General features: G+C 41.2%; 1 long non-coding RNA gene across 5 annotated transcripts; it reads right to left on the bottom strand.

The window, feature by feature from the left end:
• Positions 1 to 269: 269 nt before the first annotated feature.
• LOC121672173 lies at positions 270 to 19,463 on the bottom strand. 5 transcript variants are annotated; one of them, XR_006018786.1, is made up of 6 exons: positions 9,907 to 19,455; positions 9,601 to 9,771; positions 8,359 to 8,517; positions 5,229 to 5,332; positions 1,604 to 1,733; positions 270 to 554 (listed from the first exon to the last, which is right to left on the bottom strand). It is a non-coding gene; the product is annotated as an uncharacterized LOC121672173 (long non-coding RNA). The 5 variants fall into 5 exon arrangements; XR_006018784.1 differs by lacking the exon at positions 270 to 554 and adding an exon at positions 7,689 to 7,806 and having other exon boundaries at positions 739 to 1,733; positions 9,907 to 19,463; XR_006018785.1 differs by lacking the exon at positions 270 to 554 and having other exon boundaries at positions 739 to 1,733; positions 9,897 to 19,457.
• Positions 19,464 to 20,613: the final 1,150 nt, after the last annotated feature.

The following is a 20,613-nucleotide window of genomic DNA, read 5'->3' as shown; positions in this document are numbered from 1 at the left end:
GCGGCACCGCCCCGCCCGGCACTGAGGGGGCACGGCGGCACCGCCCCGCGCTGAGGGAGTACCGCGGCACCGCCCGGCCAGGCACTGAGGGGGCACGGCGGCACCGCCCCGCGCTGAGGGAGCACCGCGGCACCGCCCCGCCCGGCACTGAGGGGGCACGGCGGCACCGCCCCGCCCGGCGCTGAGGGGGCACCGGGCGGCAGGGCGGGACTCTGAGGGGACACGGCGGGGAGGGCTGAGGGGTCACGGCGGGGACGGTGCACGACAAAGGGCGAACGGCCGAGGAGCTCCAGCCCTCCAGAACTGAGGCGCAGCGCCACAGCCGCGGGTTCCTCCGAAGCCAGCCCAAAGCTGCAGCCTGGCTGGGAGGAGATGCCGTGGTAAATGGGGTAACAAGCGCTGTTTTCCAGAGCTTGCTGAAAAACCTGCCGAGTTCCACCAATCCCTTTCTAAACTGAGGGCAAACCCACCAGCCTTCCGTGACCTAAGGAGAAACAACCGAAATGGAGGGAAAACACGTTCGCTGCAGGAAGGGGAAAGGATCTTACTTCATTCTGTGGAGAGAAAACAAACAAACAAACAAACCCACACAACCACAAAAGCAACCAACGCGGCGCCGCCCCCCCCCAAAAAAAAAAAACCACACACACAAAAAACCCACTACCTAAAACCCACCAAAAAAATAAAATTTAAAAAGCCACCAAACACTAAACCCACCCCAAAGGCCAACACCAAAATACCAAGATGAAATTTATTTGCAACAGATTGGATTTGATAATACACTGCATTGAAGCCTTCCAAACAGACAGGACTTTGCATTCAGTGTAAGCCAGGACAGTTCCAGACTATGTCAGATCACTGTTTAAGCAGCGGTATATAAAAAGATTGTATCTTTCTATGTTACAGAACATTCCCTTCAGAAGCATGGCGCTTCCAGCTCAGAGGTCGCATTTTTCTTAGCAATGCTAGAGTTGAACTAAGATTTTTCCTAACAGCAGCAGCTACAAAGAGCGTGGGGGAGGGAAGTATCTCAGCCCTACTTGATTACAGTTTCTTAGTGACAGACTGCGAACAGCAGCAGTTTAAATCAGGTTCTTCAGAGAATCTGGGGAACCAACCAAAATTCTTCAACCTCATGCAAAGCAGCCACCTCCTCTCCATCAATTGTCTTCTGCAGGAAACCTCCTCCTCCGAGCCATTTCACCCACCACTTTATTCCTTCCATGTTCAGAGTAAAGTTTTCCAGGCTGCTTTTTTCCCCCATTTGGTCATTTTTTTCTAATAACATTATTTAAGTAGTCTGGAAGTGATGTATAGATGTAGATGTATGTGACCGAGGAATATATCCTATGATTAAAAAAAACACTAACCAACAAAGAAAAAAACATCAGAAAAAAAGAAACCGAAAAGGGATTATTATCCCGTTGTAAAGACAGGAGATGGGGAGAGAGAGAAGAAACTAATTTGTGTTGGGTAATTGCAGAGAGATTTTGAGTTATAGAAGAGTACTGTAGCTAGAGGGAGGAAGCATTGCCATTCCCCCTCTCCTTTAAGCAGTTTCCCAGTTATCAGATGGAAAAAGCAACTAAAATATTGTCTCTACCTCAGACTCTGGAGTTTCCTCTTGTGGCAGTAAGGGTGACAACAGAAATGAAAAGACTTCTAGTATGTTATGGCTTGCACTGATCTCAGTAAGGGTGGGGATTAAAACCCATCAGAAACTACCAGATAAGCTACATAGGGAAACAAAAACAGAGTTGAGGAACATCAAGCATGCACCATAGAACTGTTAAGGTTGGAAAGGACCCTTGAGATCAGAGAGCCCAACTGGTAACCTAGCACTGCCAGGTCCACCACTGAACCATATCCCTTAAGCACCACCCCTACTTGTTTTTGAAATCCCCCCAGGGATGGTGACTCCACCACTTCCCTGAGCAGCCCGTTCCAGTGCTGTTTTGTTGAAGACATTTTTTCCAATATCCAATCTAAACCTCCCTGGCACAACTGGAGGCTGTTTGCTCTTATCTTATTGCTTGTTACTTGGGAGGAGAGAGCAACACCCACCTGGCTACAGCCTCCTTTCAGATAATTGAGTGATAAGGTCTCCCTTGAGCCTTCTCTTCTCCAATCAGTTATTGCTGCCTTCACAGCTGCTCCTTGTAAGACTGATGCTCCAGACGCTTCAACCATCTTAATTTCCCTTCTCTGGACACGCTCTGGCATCTACCAGCACTCCAGTAAGGAGAACTCATGTTATTTTCTCTCTACACATAAACATTTCCATGACAAAAGCGGGTAACTTCAAGGACTAAAACATGAGAATTCACTGTGCTATCAGGAGGCAATGGTCTAACCTTTTCAGGCATCTGCCATGGGCAACAGTAAGTGACAATGAGCCATGTTTTGTTGGACAGTTTGGCTTGTCACCTCATAAAGCCGAAACAGAAACATCTGCAAATCCTGAGGGGGGTGGAAAAAGAAGAGGAATAACTGTAAATCCAACTGGTCTTTATAGGAACCAGCTTTGGCACGTGGAGCCTCTGGGCATTGACGCGGTTCGGCCGCGCGGTGGCGGCACCGGCCCCGCCACGGGCCGGGATGGGACGGGGCTCGTCCCGCTCCAGCGGCACCTTCCAAACTCTGCTGCGGGTTGTGTCGGAACAGCAGCCGGGACAGCCCAGCTGGTGATGGAACTGTGGCGCAGCACGAGTCCAACTCACAGCAGGAGCAGTATTTCATAGAACAGTCTAGATTGGAAGGGACCTTAAAGCTCATCTTGTTCCAAGCCCCTGCCATAGGCAGGGACACCTTCCACTCGACCAGGTTGCTCCAAGCCCCATCCGATGTGGCCTTCAACATTTCTGGGATGGGGCAGCCACAGCTTCTCTGGGCAACCTGTGCCAGTGCCTCACCACCCTCACAGTATAGAGCTTTTTCCTAATATCTAATCTAAACCTACTCTTTATGTGAAGCATTCCCCCTTGCCCTGTGACTCCACGCTCTTAAGTCTCTCTCCATCTTTCCTAAGAGTTCCCTTCAGGTACTGGAAGGTCACAGTTAGGTCACCCCAAAACCTTCTCTTTTCCAGGCTGAACAATCCCAATTCTCTCAGCCTTTCCTTACAGCAGAGGTGCTCCATCCCTCAAATCATCTTGGCATCTTGGTGGCCTCTTCTGGACTGTTTCCAATCCTATGCTGTGGCCCCAGAGCTGGAGGCAATGTTCCAGGTGGGTCTTACCAGAACAGAGGGACAGAATCCCCTCCCTCCCCTGCTGCCCACAGTGCTTTGGATGAAGCCCACGACACAACTGGTTTTCTGGGCTGCCAGCACACATTGCTGGCTCATGTCCAGCATCTCCTCCACCAGCACCCCCGAGTCCTTCTCAAAACACAAACTGACCTATCAGCTAACTTAGTTTTATTCACAACTATGCCTGAACAGGCCTAACAACTGAGTTGACAAAAAATGCTTGCTTTTAGTAACATAATTTGAGAATAGGAGTAAGTTAAAGGAGGACCAAGTTACTGAACTGGCACACAGTGGCACGAAATCTTCATGAGAACATGTTGTCAAAACAATTGTTCTCTGATTCCCACAGCAGGGCCACTTAGAGCACTCTTTCCCACTTAGAGCATTCCTGCATCAGCTCAGCACAACATATTCCACTTTTGGCTGCCTTGAGGCAACAGTTTGGGGAGGGATACTCTAAAATAGTTCACTTTTCTTAACAGCAAAGGAGGAAAGAGTAACTACTATAGAGGTCTTTACAGAGTTAGGCTGCATCTGGAACTAAACTAGGCTGGATTTTCCTCCAGCACAGACCACATGCTCCATGATTAGGCACAAAAACCCCTGTTTTTATTAGAGGTATGTGAAACCTCCATGTCAGAGAGAACCCCTTTGATTTACACCAAAATTTAGTTAGTCCAAAAAGACCAGACAATGTATATACAAGCCTTAGAATAAGTGGGACTGTTCCTTCAGAATTTAAAAAATGAAACATTTTTGTGTTTCCGTAGCTTGGTATTTGTGTTCCACTTGGGGAACTTGGGGTAATTAATGATCCCATTAGTAAGGTATTTCAGGATGAAAGGTGGACTTTGACTTCAAATCACAACTTTTATATAGACCAATAATAGCCCAGAAAATGTAAAACCTGCTAAAAACAATTAGAGACCCTCTATAGTAACACCTCCCTCAGAGAGGAAGTCCTCTTCTAACAAAGTATTTCCCAAAGTAAAGTGAGACTGGGAAGCAGGAACCTAGTGAACCTATTGAATCATTGCAGAACCAAAATCAAATCCAGTATAAAGGATCATTATAATTTTGTATTTTTTTAATCCAAATAAATGCTGCATTTTAGAGTTAGTAATATATTTTAATTTCTTCATTTTATTTGTGGGTTTCCATTCCCTTAAAGGTCCCTTGAGGAATCAAGCTAGAAAACCAACTGTGCTATGAAATCATAGGCAGCTCTGCCTCCTGGAATAGTGCATGATGTAACACAAAATGACAGACTGGGCTGTGAGCTAAAGACTGTAGATTTCTGCAGCTGCTGAAAAAGCTTTCGAGTCAGGACTGATTTTAGAAATGAGCAAAACAAATACTCAAAACCCCTGGTGCTGGCTGAGCAACCGTCCCCCTCAATGTCACCCTGTCCAGCTGCTTCAAGTGCACAGAGCCCGGGATCCTCCCAGCCCAGGGAGCAGCCCAGCCAGCCCTGCTCTGTGCCCCGGGGCAGGAGGGGAGGCCCTGAGGGCAGCATCCTGCATTAAAGGATGGATACACACTGCTCCTCCCATCCCTCTGCCCACATTGCCATTCTGTCCCATGGACATGGATCCCAGGAAAGCAGAGTATGCAGAACTGGAGCTGTAGGGTACTGCTCTGCAGAGCTCACTCATCCCAATCCCCCCACCAGCATTTTAAGGAGCAATGGTCCTTAACACAACTGCCCTGCCTCTGCTGCAAATCCACATTTTGCCATTTCATTAATGAGAACAAAATAATTTGTTCCTGGGATGGCAAAAGGTTGTTTTTCCTATTCTGCTCAGAAGTCTTGTGCCAGCAGAGGCCAAATTATGTTGTCTGGTCTTAATTTTGTTTCTTTTTCAGAAAGAAAGCATAAAAGAGATCAGTGTCATTGTTCCTGATCATATAAAGTTTGTTCCTTTACAGCAATAACTAGAAGGTTGGGGTCAAAGCAAGGAGTCACACGGAGACTTACCAGACTAGGCACTAAATCTCATTAAGCTCTCTCCTCTGAGCACCCTTTTTGGATCAGAGACATATCTGGGCCTGGGGATGTAACATTTCCAATTCAGTGCAGAACTGCAGGAAGAAAAAGACGAGAGTCACAGGCCATTCACCAGCAAAGGACACAAAGGAGTTACTGCTGTGCCAGTTTTTCTTCCCTCCAACCAAAGTGTGCCCAAGAGGGCTTTTTAGATTAGTTCCCCAGGCCCTGTGGACTGAGTTAATCTCTACGAGCATGTTAAATGGTTAAACAAAAATTTGCTTTTTTTTTTTTCCGGGCTGCATTATTAGTTCAGCAAGGATTTAATTTATGTCCTCTCTTTGGGATAAAAGAATAAAGGGACTTTTTGAAGAATGCAGAGAAAGTGGGTTTTTCTGCGATATGCAGCATTTGAAAAAACGGTGTCTCAGCTTTACAGCATAGCTTTTGACTTTGTAGTGTTTGTTCATTTTGCCTCACACATTTTCACAGTGCCTTTATAATGCACTGTTTATATGTAATTTGAGCAACTGTTTTTTCAGCCTTATCAGTTTCACTTGTAAATTCAACTTGTATTTATTGAAATATTTTACTTACGGAGGACTAACACTTTCTTATATATGAAATAATGTAACAAACCAATGTTCTACTCAAGGGAAAGGCAAAAAAATGTAGCAAACATACAAGTCATAGTAAAATATCAAGGATGGGATAGTGCTATGTTTTTAGAACTGTGCCAAATAATTGACCTGGATACTTCACAGTATATTAGGCAGATTTTAAGGAATTGTATGTATTGATCAGAAGAGCAAAACCAAGTGTTCTGCACAGTATTGTCTGCTTCCAATATGCTTTTTTTTAACCTTTTCGATTTAGAAATCTGTGACATTCAACAGACATTTTAAAGATCTACAAAAAAAACACCTTCTGGTTATTTAATCTGGGGAAGCAATAAATTACAATATTTTGTCACAGGAACTGGCAAGCTCCTTGCTTAGAATTCATGCAAAATGAATTCTAAAACATGTACATAATCAATTCTGCACCATCTTAACTGTCCTTTGTGTTCTAAATACTAAGAAATTTTTTGGATATATTTTTTATATGTTCAGCTGAAGATTATTTCTGTCTTGCCTTCCTCAAGGCTAGAAATTCCAGCCATTTTTGCTAGGATCTGGCTAACAGTCTGTCTTGCCTGTCTCCTGACTGTCTTAGGAAGCTTTGTATCAGCCCCTCACTCTGAGTACTGGTAGACAATTTTTCTAATAGCTGTGTGCTTTAGAAGCCTATCAATATATGAAATAAGAAAACTACAATGGAACAGCTCTTGATCTTTTTGGAACATTTATCCTGTCAGCAATAATCAGAGATAAGAAGTTCTCCTGTGGGTTGTTTCTTTTACCTTGCAAAATCTCACTGCCTTCATTTATTGCTCGTGTCAGTTATGCACAACTTCAGCTATCACTATGATCAGAATTGTTTCTAGAGGGTAGGACATCCTAAATCCTGCCCTGCAAACCTGAATTATAAAGGTGGTGGTGAGCAGGTGCTGAGGCAAAATGTACGTTTTTCCTCCTTCCTATGCATTCTGTAAGATGAACCCCACAGTAACACTCGCTGCTGCGGGTTTGGTGCCAATGCATTGCTAGAGAACAGACAGAAGGGGTTTCTGGTTAGAACAGCCAGAGAAAATTTACAGGAACACATCTTGCAGCTGTGAGCACTTGCACTTGAAAACTCTTTACTAACTAGTGCTTGGCATCTTTGCACTACAAAATCATTCCATGAGAAAAAATGTACTTGAAAGAGAGAGAGGTGCAAAAAGTCTGCACAAGAGACTGGCGCTTGCTGTACAAACATGTATATTCACCAACACTATTTGCTTTAATAGTCATATAGAAACAAGGCTCTGTTCATTAAAACACTTCACAGCTGCCAAGTATTCAAGCAGAATGATCCTCTTATATTTTCGAATTCAACAAGAAGTGTTATTAAACTTGCTTCGACCTCAGCATGATTTGTTTGTCCATGAAATAACCTTAAGACTTTTAAAAGCAATAGTGACAATAACTCAATGAACACAGTAAAATACACACTGTGGAAGGACTCAACTGGCAAGAGCTTCTGAAATACATATGACAGGAATTTGGATTCTGAAAATGCACTGAATGCAAGATATTCTTACAAAATATTCCAGTTTCTCATTCCTTTTTTTTTTTAAGCCACCTGGAGACTTTTGAAGGAGATGGAGACATGCAGGAGTTGTACTTAACAACCAGGAGGATATGACACAAAAAAAGTGGTTTTGCTACTCAAAGTATTTCAGCATCTAGGAGGAGAAGAATCACTGAATGCACTGCCTTATAACGGTTGAGAATGCAGAATTTGTGAGTCACTGTACACTGCCTTCAAACTACGTTTATACCATATTATATAACGCTGCACGCTCACCTGTTGAACAGAGTTAATTATGAGTCAGGGATCTCTTCACATCATTCATTTCCTTCTCACTTGAGAGCTGACTTTCACTCTTCACTGAAATAACCTCTCTCACAAGACAGTGATTAGTCTGACAAATTGATAGAATAAAATACCTTCAGCCCCTTTATGGGACCTCCTCTAGCATTCAGGCCAGCTACAGCTAAGTGCAATACATTTTTTGGATTTCTTTTATTCCTTAGTGGCAAACAAGGAATGTCTTAAATAAGACAATCCCAGCATATGTTTACCTATTCAGTTTCAGAAGGTCCCACATTATCCTTCAACAGTTAAAATTCACTTTCAATACAAAACCCTGAAATACTAGGAAAAAAACTCACTAGGAATATGGGGAGCAGAGCTTAAAAGTGCCCACAGAGCTCTCTCAATTAAAAATAAGGAAAAGGAAATCTCCTATTTCACCTTTTAGTGGGAGGTTACCTAAATACATCCTTTCAATATAGGAGAACAATATTGAGCACCAAAATCATCTCTGCCTCTAACCCAGATGTCCATAGAGTCAGGTTCCTGAGCTTCATTGCCTCCATCTGGATCAAGAACATGACTTCACTGCATGTCTTTCTCTTCAGACAAAATTATTCTCCCCAAGCTCAAGGAGGCCCAAGGTCATAAGAGAACTCACCTTGAAAGTCCTGTTGTCAGGGCATTAGGAACAAGGCTCCACACTCCAAGTTTAGCTGCACTGCCACCCTCGCTGGCTCAGTCTCTAGACTTATATGGAACAAACAAACACAGGATGGCTTTGCTCTGAGGACACCAGCTGTCCTCAAACATCACAGTTCTGGTGACAGAAGAATAGAAAAGACAAATGAGATTAGTCATCACATGAGATCCATTTCTGCAAGTCTTCAAACACAAGATCTTGTGTCATGCTAACAACATTAGGGGATTTCCCCAACTTTGTCCCTTAAGGAGATTGCAATAAAAAAACTCCCCTCTCCCTTCTCTACTAAATAAGCTGCTCAGTTTTATTTTCTCTTAAAGACATTTTTTTTTCAGCTTTGCTAATCACTCTGAGTTTGTGTGCTAAGCAGTCAAGTCGAAAAAAATACTTCTCTTTGTTCAGCCAAGTTGTAACTGTATTACAATTGAACCATGTTGTGTCAATGGTTTATGTGTAGCTTGGGAAAAAAAATAATATATCCACTCTCACTACTAGGATTTGGTTGAGGAGGTGATTGTTTGGCATTTTTTAAGGAATGGGTATATTAGGCTAAATTCACAAGTGGCATAAACCTCCTAAAGATAACAGCAGCAAACTGTTTCCTCAACTGGGCTATGCACTTTTGCTTCTTCTCTCCTTCTGTGTGTTCATGGTTTAGTTGCAGAGAGTAAAGATTCATCTATTAAACAGAAGATGCTGTCATCCATTAATGTATTCCTGACCACAACTAAATCCTGGTGAAAAGATGCCTTGTAGTACTATGAAGACACTTGGGCATAAATTATTAGGCAGTCTACACTTAAATACAGGAAGTCTAGCTTTAGCATGATCAGAAAGGTATTCCAGACACATTCCATGGGCTTTGTTTCAATCCCTGAGGATTGCATGAGGGCTGCACAGGCACCTTGGTGCTCATATGTCTGTATTCACTATACTTCCCATGCTCCTAAGAATTTATGCTGTGGAAAGAGCTGTATATCCTACCAGATATTCCATTTCACCAGAAAGTCTGCATCCCTACACCAAGAGTCATGGCTTGGCTTCTTGCCAAGTGGAAGAGAGATGAAAGCAAACACAACCAACTCTATAGGCCATAAGAGAGCAAGAGTAACCCAAACTAAAACAAAAAGAAAGAACGAAAAAAAGTAGGCCTTCCCAGGTCTATAGAAGAAAATTCTTGAAAAAATTTGTTGTCCTTACCAGAGGGGAGAAACTCTGAATGAGCAGTGGGCAGAACAGCTCATAGCCAGTCAAAGGAGCTGGATATTCCTCTCACAAATACAGGTGTCCACACAGAGCAATGGCCATGCCTGGTAAGGAAAGTCACATCCTGGCTCTTGCATTCTGCTGTTGCATCTATGACCACCACTTCTATCAGAAGAGAAATGCCAAATGGCAGAAGTTTCATCTTCCTGACTTCATACCCGTTATGTTAGAAAGCTAAAGGTGCAGCATACAACTCCTATTAATCTGGAGCCTTAATCTGTCACTATTACTTTTACTCACCGTTGTGCAGCTTGCAGGCTGTGGTTCACACCACCCTTCATTCAGCAGCAGATTTCAGAAGCACTGTGTACTTCACCATGTGTCTTTAGACCTCCATGCCTGTCCTACCTCAACATAAATTTAAAATTCTTTTCTTAGAAACCAGCAGTATCAGAGGTTCACTGTAAGAGAAGTCACAGGAGTCGTTTAAGGTTTTTCTGTATGGGAGAATACTCCCACTCACATCCTGAAGAATGTGGGGAGGTTCAAACAAAAGGATCTGACCACATGTCTGAGACTAAACCAGCAATGCATATCTTCTTCTACCCACACCCTACTCCCGAAACTCAATCTGTTACAAAACCAGTTCCTTTCCATCTGCATGCAAAACTCACTATTTTATGTTATCACTCTTGCTCAGAGTCCAACAGAAAAAGCAAGAAATTGTTAGTGGCAAAGAGTGGCAAATCTTGAAATAGTTTCAGTCACAGACGCACAGAGAACACTGTAACTTTTCTATAGAAACATTTACGAATACAAGTCCTTTCTGACTATTCCACTGACATTGTATCCTTAGACTTCAATCACTTCATCCCCTCTCAGATACTAAACTGTACTGGGCTTCATTCTGTAATGCTGTTGGTAATGTTTTCAAATGCTATATGCAGGGTAACAGTAGTCTGGGAAAGTTCTAGTCAGGAAATTATGTAAGATATTAGCTTTATTTTGTTCCTGCAATTCTAGAAGTCTTCCAGATCTTTATGTCACCGGCTGCATGTGATTATCAACACAAAACCCCAGAGATCTTCTTGCCATGACTATAATTAATTCCAATATTCAGGTATGGAATACATAATTTGCAAGAATATAGGCCCAAAATTTAAGGTAATCCATAAGAAATTCAACAATGCTTCTCTTCATGCCATTCTGGATGTTTCGCCAGTCTAATTTAAAACTGCCTCTTTCCTTACATATTGTTTTTTCAAACATGCTTTCAGTTATTCCTAAGAACATTTACATTAGCAGGATGGAACCTGTTGAGTCCAACTTTAAAAATCCAGGTGATTTTAAAATAACTTCATTTTTTTAATCTCCCCCCCACTACCCAAGAAGAACTGTCTGCTTGTTAAAGACATCATCAGTTGTGACTACTACTTGTACACTGGTATAATTTCTTCTCTTTATGAATAAAAATGTTTGCTTTCAAATGCCATTTACCAGTTTCTCCCCTGATATAACACTGTATATTCTTTTCTTTACCAAGAGAAGTGGAGTGGTTTGGGGTGTTATGGGCCACTAAAACTGAAATCTGCACTGGCAGGATTGCTTCTGAATAGTTCTGTAATAAGTCATTGTGAATTTAACAATGGAAAGCACTGCCAAAGCAGGGAAATCTGTTCAAAACCCCAGATTTTATTCTAAGCATCTTACTAAAATCACAGGCTCTTTCCTGCTTTTTAGATAAACAACACAAATATTTGCAGGGAGGTGGGGAAATAAAACTCGTTCACTTTACTTGTTTTTTCACAATCTAGACTTACATTCAGCCACTTTTCACCTCCAAGACAAAATCCTGCGTCATCAAAGAGCAAATTCAAATCCATTCATGTGAAGTTAATTCCATTTGGTCACACCAATAACACAGAAGCACACAAGGAGGTTACAGCTGGGTAGTGCAGTGTAAGAGACAAACTCTCAAAATGCAGCTAAGAAACCACTGAGCCTGTGCTTTGCTACTACCACCACTGGTTTTTGTTCCACCACTGCTACCAAAGAACCAGGCACAGCTGTGTGAAAAACTCTGTGCTGATAGTGGGGCACAGCCTGCTCATGCCTGGCCACTCTTCCACTGGCAAAGGAATGTGCTCTTTCCTGCTCTGCTTTCTGTTTCAAAACTACAAAGGAGATACTTCCCAATAAACAGTAAAACATAAACAAAAAAGAATAAAATGTCTTCAAAAGTGCCTCTGGGAAATGGACAATGCAAGAACTCTCAATGCTTCGTTATATCACAAAAGGAGAAAAAAATATTGAAAAATAAGACTCATTGCATCGATAATTTTAAAAATAATTATGATTCTATATTTAGAAAACAAGTCAGACGCTGGATTTCACAACCATATGTGGAAAACATTAAAGGGAAAACTGGATGGGATTGCCAAGGCACTATGGGGCCAAGAATTGCTGCCTTTTAAACTCACCCCGAAACACTGGTGGGGGGGTGGGGAAGTTTCACACAGCTTTCCTCTATATCTACTGCTAAAGTAAATTTGACTGGCAATATGCAAAAACTGGCAGGGCTGCAATGATGCTGACAGCACCAGAACAAGCTGGGCAATTTTGGGACAGTTTCCGGTGTTACTGCCCATTTTTGGCTAGTTTGTGAATAAAAAGGAATTCTCAGTCTTATTATTGCAGTGCTTCACTTGGAAGTGCATGGGAGGACTTTCACAGTGAATAAGCAGCACACATTAGCCAGAATTTTACTGCCAACAGTAGAAAATTTGTGAGTATATTGTCAACATAAATAAAAATGAATGGCCTGAACATGCATTGTTATTGTTTTCTTCTGAATGTGTATGCCAAGGATTGCAAAAATGGTCTTGCTCACAGCCCTGAAAAAAACTACTTCACTATTAGTTTCTTCTTTTTTGAGAAAAGATTATACCCTGAAAATTCATAAAACTTAAAGAAGCCAAACAGCAGTTTTGCCAAAAGGCATATGGTCATGTTGGCACTTCCTCTGTCCAATCCTTTGCACATCCAGAGGAGCACTTCAATATTGATTAATTGTCAGAATGCTCACATGAGACAAGCAAACAGAAATCTGACAGCCAGATGCTACAAACAGCCCTCTATTCAGTCAGATCATGGATTATCCTATCACTTATTTTCCCCAGTACTTGCAGGCTGAATAAGATAACTTGAGTTGTGCGTTCTCAACAAACAGATTCAATACAGTGCATATTTACAGAATTAAGTACAAAGGTAAATGGATCATGGGACTGGGGAGAGAGAAGGAGCAGACCATTCCTTTGTAAGATTAAAAAACATCTTGGGATTTTTATTTGTAAACTATGCCATGCAATTCCTAAACTTCCTTTTCATCCCAGTGTTTCCCAAATACTTTGTCCTTCACAAGATTGTATTTGCCTCGGGGAAAAACCCAGTATTTCCACTGTTCAAGCATTACAACTTGGCAGGAGGGAAGAAGAAAAACCATATTTAGCTCTGTGAACCTGAAAGTTGCATTTACAGACTGAAATAATGCAGAGACCCTAAGAACAAGTGCCTCTCTCTTAAAAAAGACCCCAAAACTGCATTGAGGTATTTAGAGCCACAGCTTGTCCTCTGTCTTCCTTTTCATCACCCTGGAGCACGTGGCTCCTTAAAAGGATGTCTGTGCAATCCTTCCCTTCTCCAAGACAAAATACGAGAGGGGTCAAATGACTCATTTTGGATCAAGACCTCACAGGCCCCACCACTGCTTCACCCTCAAACAAAGAATGAGGACATGCAGAACTCCTCACAATACTCCCATGGGAAGATTCGTACTGAAGGAGTCAAGTGAATCAGTGGGGGAACAGACCAAAACCTGGCTCCCTGGGAATGAGATTGCAAAGGCTTGGATGCTGAAAGGACAAAATATATGGATTTAGTTCACTTGTTTGCCTTCTCAGCAAAACAGCATTCACAGCTTATCCAGAAATGAAAGCAGTCCTGGTGCTCAGTCCCACTCCCACTACCTGGAATGAGGGTGCTGTGGCTTAGCACAGCAATACAATCTGGGCTCATACACTGCTGGACAAATGGGGAGCAAACCTGCACACATCAGAACCCCAACAGAGATTTCACAACTAATACCTTGATATTCTCCTCAAAATCAGCTAGGATGGTCACATTTCAGAAATGACAGCTGACTGATTCTTAGACTAACTACCCTTGTGGTGACTCTTTAGCTCCTTCCTAGATGTGCTTTCCCTAGCACATTATAAAACTGCAAGCATTAGATATCTCATGTGTGTGTGCACAGAAAAAAGTATCTCCCATTTCCCTAAGACATATCAGCACAGGGGGTACCCCAAATGAGTTCCTACATCACCTTCTGAAGGCACTGGTTTTAAGGGATTACACAGTATGCTCCTACACCTGCATAAATATGACATTTGTCTGGGTACTGGGTTTCATTCTAGAGTATTTTGACTGCCAGCTGGTATTCTGAGAGACAGATAATGTAAGTAATTAACAGGCAGGACATTCTTCCAGCTGCTAATGCTGTAAAACAATTTCTAAGATGTCATCCCAGAATTAGATTTAATACTGATTAAGCACTTAATAATAATGTGTGGTGAAGACAAACAACTGTAACAGAATGAACAGTGCCCAGGAAGTGCTGATTTTTATCTGCCTGGCTTTCTGCCTCCACTGATGGCAGTCAATTAAAAAGCATTTTTTGCATGCAGACAGCAGTTTTCTGCTCTTCCTTCCTGCACTTCTCTCACATCTCTCTTAACAGTGATGTGCTTTCATCAGCAATGGGGCACCAGCAGCCACTGCCACAAGCCAAGTCACACTGAGATGTGCTCTGCTGCTCAGGAACAGATGTTTCTCCTTACAGCACACCAGGCAAGCTGGCTGTTCTGCACAAAAAAAACCTGTCTGCACCTGCTGGGCAGGCCAAGGAGAGGAGACAGTCATCAGGACACTCAGATCCATTCCATGTGCGCAGGGCACTTTCATGAGTCACCACATATTTCAGAGGTGGAATTCATCAGGTTTTGGTTTTCACACTCAGTTGTCAGAACAGGTGGACCCTTCCCTGAGGCTTTCTCAGCCCCAAGAGCTGCAGGAAAGGCCCCTGTCACTGCTCATGATGAAATAGAGAAGTTATTTCAGCCTTTGTGAGAGCAAATCATTCAGTGTAGGCTTCTGATCAGATACTGATACCAGTGATGTTGCTGGTACAAACTCAGTCATGTCTGGAAAAACAAGCCCTCCACAAATGTTTCATCAGCCAGGATCTGCATCTCATTATCACTTGTAGCTTGCCCAGGCTCTGGAATTAGTGAATCCAAGTTAATGAAGACTCTCTGTTTAGCAAAGAGATCAGTTTACAATTAAAACTACATGTCTAAAATGGGAGTTGAACATTAGCATGTCTGTAGGGCTTATTAAGGTGAAGTACCCAAAAGCTGTAGGATAAATAGACTTAAACACATTCCAGTGACTTATATAATTAACAAAGATACAAAGTTCTTTAAAAATTTAAAACTGCAGCTCCACATACTGTCTCCAGCTCTGTCCAATCACCCAAGTAACCACATCCACCCTAATACAGTTATGGACTTCAACTTTAAAAGCATTAAACTGATTCTCATCTAGTGACATATTATGTTGACTTTGTTGAGAGCACAGTTAGGCTACTGCTACTTGAAATCTTCACCAAAAGCCCTCCAAGTTTGTTTTAATGTCACTTTTGACACACTGACAAAGCCAAAAATACCCAGTATTCTGTAAGAGCTAAGTGTTATGGATAGAGCAGATCTTAAGAGTTAAAGGCACTCAGTACTTGGATGCAATTCCTGGAAAAGCTTCAGGAAGCTTTCATTAACAGTGTTGAATCAGTAGGTATTATAACTTTGCTATTATACAGTTACTAAGCTGATTTTTCAGTACCTGCAGAAGCTTTGAATGTTTGTAAAATACTTTTTGTAAAACTGAACGACCGATTCTGACTATTACAAGGTTATTAGATCATATTTTTCTTCTACAGGAACATGTGCACTGTGTGCACACTGAGTGTCTGCACTGTTGCAGCTAAACCAGCCTGGACGCTGCACTGACCTCTGCTGAAGTTCGGCACTGCAGGGCAGTGTATAAATGGTCTGTTCTGGGGCAAATGCTTAAAGCTGAGGTAACTCCTCTCTGAACTTCACATATTAGATGGGAGTCAAATCAGCAATCTGTAAATGTTAGTAGGTACCAGTTAAACTCATTTTCTTCTTCAATGACCTCTCACTCCTAGCCCAGATGAAAGTGCAGCCCTAACACTGAAATATTGTTTTCTTCAAAAACTGCATTTATTATATACTGCTGCTACTGTGGAGCTGCTGAAAATCACGAAATTCATAATTATTTTCTAAACAGAAGCCAGTCAATGGCAACAATAAGAACCCTTCAACACTATTGAGAGAGATTAAATAAATAAATAAATAAATAAAAGGCAAGTGAAAGACTTTGTTGGAACATGAGAGACTATGAACTTCAGAGTTTTGTCCAGGCTACAGACTATTCAGCAGTACCTTGCCTTTGTAGGCTTTCTCTATATGACCACATAATATAAGAAACCAAACCCACAAAGCCCAAACAAAATAGAAGCAAACCACCCCCACACACCGAAAAATCACTGGGAGAAAAAGCACTCACACCCATCCCTCAGTGAAAAGCAGCTGTTGCTTACAAATACTGTAAGGAAGAAAAACCTCCTTCCAGGAAGCAAACAGCTGTAGCTTGAGGCTGGAAGTAGATGATACCTGCACATGATAAATCTCAGTCTGCAGCCATCAGAACATCATCAGTGATTTCAAAGATGTCCTGATTAATAAAACCGCATAATAAGGTGTTTTAAGTGTCCCTACTCTATCAAGTGCCTTTACTGTGGCCTTGTACAGTGGTTCATTTTAAACTGTGACTGGATAGAGGCTTGACTGTGCTGATAATCCAGTTATGCTTTGGGAATTACTGTGTACCACTTGATTAGATTAAGAGATAAAGAGAAATTAAGTACCACTTGCCATAGCTACATCAATATAGGCTTCTGTCACAGGCTTTACTGGAACAGACTACACAGACAAATTCTGAAGAGAGAGATGATACAGGCAAGACTGGTCCATTGCTGTTTAGGTTGATATGTGAACAAGCAAGACAGAAATTTAAGAGAGAGATATTACTCTCTCTTAGATTAATGAAGAGAAACAAGCTAGCCTAGTAAAAACACAAACAAGCCCCATTTCCAAAATGGGGACAATCAAACAAGCCACATCATCAGGAAACTATTTTTTTCCTGCTGTAAGTACACAAAATAAGCAGTGTTTGCTTTGGGGTGTGTGTGTGTATAATTTTTACCAGCAATAATTCTACTGCCATTGCTTAAGAGTACATTAAAGCAAAAGCAGCCAGGGATGTGATCCCATAATTAAGAGACTGGAGCATCTCTCATGAGGAAAGGCTGAGGGAGGTGGGGCTGTTCAGCCTGAAGAGGAGATGATCGAGAAGGGACCTCATCCATGTGTGTCAATGTCTGCAGGGACGGGTCAGAGAATGGAACAGGCTCTGGGACAAGAACGAATGGGACAAGAGGCAATGGGCAGGAATAGATGCCCAGGAATTTCCACCTCAACACAGGAAGAACTGCAGTGTGCAGGTGACAGAGCACTGGAACAGACTGCCCAGAGAGGGTCTGGAGTCTTCCCCACTGGGAAGAACTGCCCAGATGCAATCCTGTGCCACGGACGACCCTGTTTGAGCAGGGAGGCTGGGCCAGATGACCCCCAGTGATCCCTTCCAATCTGACTCATTGGTGATTCTGTGACCCACACAATCACACTGCTAGCACACTGCCAGACACTGCTTTTGCAGTTTTTGCAGTTAAATAAGCCATAGGTAAATGTCTAGACTAATTCTCTAACCCTACACTTCCATCTCACAAGAAAAATTACAGCCACTCTGCAAAATTTATAGTGGGAAAATTACATGCATTAATTGTCTTTTAAAAATACATGCTTTTGGTGGCAGGAAGTTAATTTGCTTCACACCACTGCACATTTTTCAGAGGTCTCTATGGAGTATTTTAAGAGTGATTCAGCAGTAATTCCAAAACAATTCTCATAAATTCTTTACCATGTATGGACACAGAAACTTCTCCCCCCTTTTTTTTGGAGCATGCTCTGCAGCTTACCAAATGAGTGTAAGATTTCTGATGCAATTTGAAAAAATGAACTTTGTTCTAGATTTTTAAGTTATCAGTTATTTCAGTTTGGGTTTGATACTTCACTAGTCAAGCAGAAACATTATTCACTGGTCAAAGGGCTGCAAGTCAAGACACCAGGCTCAATTTCCCAGGAGGGTGTGAGACCCGACTTGAAGCACTCAAGTACACTTTATGTGCCTTATTTTCTGTTGTATACAAAATACTTCACAAAGACAATACAGTACAGGACAAAACATACAGCATACATACACAAAAATAAACTTGTTAATAATAAAAACTTCTGAGAAATATTGTGAAATACTAAGAACTGAGTTTCATTTCTATTCTATAAAACATTTGGAAATATGCATGGAGTTGTACTGGGAAAGGGAAGAATTGATACTGAAATGAAAGCTCAGGGCACACAGCTCTTAAATCTTCTGATGGATCAAGATAGATGTAATTTCTCTCCAGGAAAAGTATAAAATGCTTGATTATTAAACTATGAAGTAGTTAAATTATTGCTTATTTCATATATTGCTGTTGGATAGTTTACTCTAGGATAACATACGATCTATTTGTAACCAACCTCCAGTCCTGTTATTTCTACAAGGTATGTAAAAATTGGCTACATTAAGTTAGTTACATGAAAATGGTATTTTAATAAAGAATCTATTACAGACTTTAAAAAAAATCCTGAACTTGTCATTGTCACAGTCAGGACACTGATTTTTAAAGAATAAACTGTTGAAAATTGTGCTTGGTTTTGTGCAAGGATTCCTCCTGCCTATTCACTACCTGACTGGTGGTCTTTTATCTAGAGATGTGTAGGGGTTAATGCCTTGAGCAAAAATTCCACATGCAACAGTTATGGGTTTTAGTGGCAGAAACTAATACATGATACAAAACAAGTAAAAAAAGCCCTATTTCTCTAAGTCACAGACCTCCCCAGCTCCAGACACAGGCAGTAAATTAACATATGGCCTTAAGGACCTAAGGATCTATAAAAGACATAAACCACGAATACTATTAAATGCTCAGTTTTGAGACTGGGCATTGATTTTTATTGTCAAACTGCACTACTGCTGCAGGCACAAGATTCACTACCAACTTCTGCTCTGTATTGATTTTGTTGAACAGCAATCAAGAGTTCAGTATTTAATGGGATGTAGCTCAAACTGGAGTTCCCACTTACTGCACAGAGGTTTTAATCAATTACATCTGCCCATTACATATTCTCCTTCACTCTGTGTAACTGCCTCCCATAAAAACATAAAAGAATGATAATGTCATTTTGCTATCATTAATCCTCCATGAAATTGCCTTTATTCATTAATTTAGTAACATTTATAGATCTTCAGCATGCAAGGCTTTAGAAGCAGTCTAAGAATTCTGTCAAAGATTTTCTGCATGGCTGCTCATCCTTGCCACTTGGAATCACACAACTGCAATGAAAGACAAGTTGAAGTATTGGAGAGAATAATTCCCTCAAGTTACACAGTTGACTGTGACAGTCAACTTGACCTTACCACATGGGGTCCAATTAAGATTCCTTTGCCATCTAGAATTTAAATAACTTTTACTGATGACAGTTAAAGCACTGAAGATAGCAAACCCTCTCCCCAGCACAAATGAAATATACTTTCTCTTCAGCAAAGAGGATGAAAATCACCAAAACAAATCCACCATGAAGCTGAAAATTTACTAACAGTTCCAGACCTTGCTGCATATGAACTCTTCAAACTGTGAATGAATGCTCTTGCACATGTAATTAAGCGAACAGGAATTCATTCTGGTTTTACCTTTTGCAACCACTTCAGGATGATGATTTCTGATAGAGACAATTTGTTACTACCATAAGAGCAAAGTAATGAAAACCTGAATACCTCATACACTTCCTGCATCCACTGCAAAAGCAAAGAGAGATAATAAGTGCAATTATGTGATGGGTTAGATTTTACATAGACATTTAAGTAATTAACAATTACAGCTGATAATATGAAACAGAGGGAACCATTAAAACCCATTTGTGTGAAAAGTTAGCTGGAAAATGCTTAAAATATAAAGCAGATATCAAATTATTCCTCACAAATAATATGAAGCAAAATATAGTAAGTCATGTCATACTTGAAATGTTAAAAGGAAGGAAAGCAAAGAGACTAATTAAGGCTTGGGGGCAGTAGATGATGGTTATAAGCATATGAAGTGACAGCATAGTCTGAAAGAATTTATGTACATTGCTAAAAATCAGTACTCCAACAGGAAAGTATCTTGGTTGATATAAAGTGAAAAGGATGAAAATCAGTTAACTAGATCAGGGTTTTTTCACACCTTCCCATTTATTTTACACCTTCCCATTAGACAGGCAACTGTGATCACTTTACAAAAAAGGCTGCTGCTGAACATCCAGTGGGCTTTAGGGTTCTCAGATTAGCCAGGCTGAATGTTAGCAGATAGATCTGATAGCAAGAGTTCTGATGGTAAGTTATTTCTGGGGGAAAAAAATGAAATGTGACTGAAAAAGAAAATTGGAACAAATGGTCACAAAAAAGAAGGAAAGAATGGTCTTGTCCTTTAAGTCTGCAACATCTGATGAATTAGAAATGTGAAGAATAAGCAGCAAGGAGCTTTCTGGCAAAACTTAGTTATTATGCTGGAAAAGAAAAAGGAAATAAACTAAAACAGATGTAGCATTTTCTATTTAAAAATTCAAACCTGTTTTTCAACACTGTTGAAACTGTTTAGCTCTTTCTCTTCTG

Source organism: Corvus kubaryi, unplaced genomic scaffold (genome assembly GCF_017639235.1).
Source record: "Corvus kubaryi isolate FWS band 111438036 unplaced genomic scaffold, C.kubaryi_AGA036_p1.0 39984, whole genome shotgun sequence".
NCBI classification, from domain to species: Eukaryota; Metazoa; Chordata; class Aves; order Passeriformes; family Corvidae; genus Corvus; species Corvus kubaryi.
The sequence above is the reverse complement of the archived record's forward strand: the minus strand, read 5'-3'. Positions and strand labels throughout refer to the sequence as shown.